We start from the raw sequence: 1,042 nt of genomic DNA, 5'->3' as shown, positions 1-1,042 counted from the left end.
TTATTAGGGCGGCGAACTGGCGGAATCGTTAGCACGCCGGGTGAAATGCTTAGTGGTATTTCACCCTGTCGTTACGTTCTGAGTTCAAATTCCACCGAGGTCGACTTTACCTTTCATTTTTTCGGAGCCGATAAATTAAGTACCAATTGAGTACTGAGGTCAATGTAATCGAGTATCCCCCTCTCCAAAAATGTCAGGCCTTGGGCCTATAGTAGAAAAGATTATTATTATTATTATTATTAAGGTAGTGAGCTGGCAGAATCGTTATTTCGAGGCTGACAATAAAATAAGTACCAGTCAAAATACTGGGGTCAATGTAATCGACTTTCTCCTCCTATAAACAACTGCTGGCCCTGTGCCAAAATTTAAAACCATTGTTATAGGAGGCGAGCTGGCAAAACCATTAGCACGCTGGGCAAAATGCTTAGCGGCATTTCGTTCGTCTTCACGTTCTGTGTTCAAATTCCGCCGAAGTCGACTTCGCTTTTCATACTTTCGGGTTCGATGAAGTAGCAGTCAAGTACTGAGTTCGATACAATGCAAATGCCAGGCTTTGTGCCTATAGTAAACAAAGGCCTATTACAAGCATCCTATGTGTTATTAATGAAAAGAAAGCTATTTGAGTCGAAATAAAAATAACTTCAAAAATAATTCAAAATTGATGAGAATCAAGATTGCCAAAGATAGGTTTACAAACCAGAATTAACTTCTAGCAAGAACCAAAATGACTACAGTCAATTACAGAATCACAACCAAAATATCAAGCATTGAAGCTTTTTATGAACTAAATAAAGACACATTTAATTAAGGTTAATTAAAAACTGCACGCTATATCGATCGTTTTCTTTGACAGATCATGATTTCTCTTAGAATGCGTCCTAAGGTAAACTTTACTTCTGTCCATTAATGAAGTCAATACATGCATTATTAGTGTACTTGTGTGCGTGTGTGTGTCTGTGTGTGTGTGTATATGCATGTTTACACACACACACACACACACACACACACACATGCATATGTATGTACATGTATATATATATAT

This window comes from Octopus bimaculoides, chromosome 5, assembly GCF_001194135.2.
Source record: "Octopus bimaculoides isolate UCB-OBI-ISO-001 chromosome 5, ASM119413v2, whole genome shotgun sequence".
NCBI lineage: Eukaryota > Metazoa > Mollusca > Cephalopoda > Octopoda > Octopodidae > Octopus > Octopus bimaculoides.
This window is presented reverse-complemented; position numbering follows the sequence as displayed.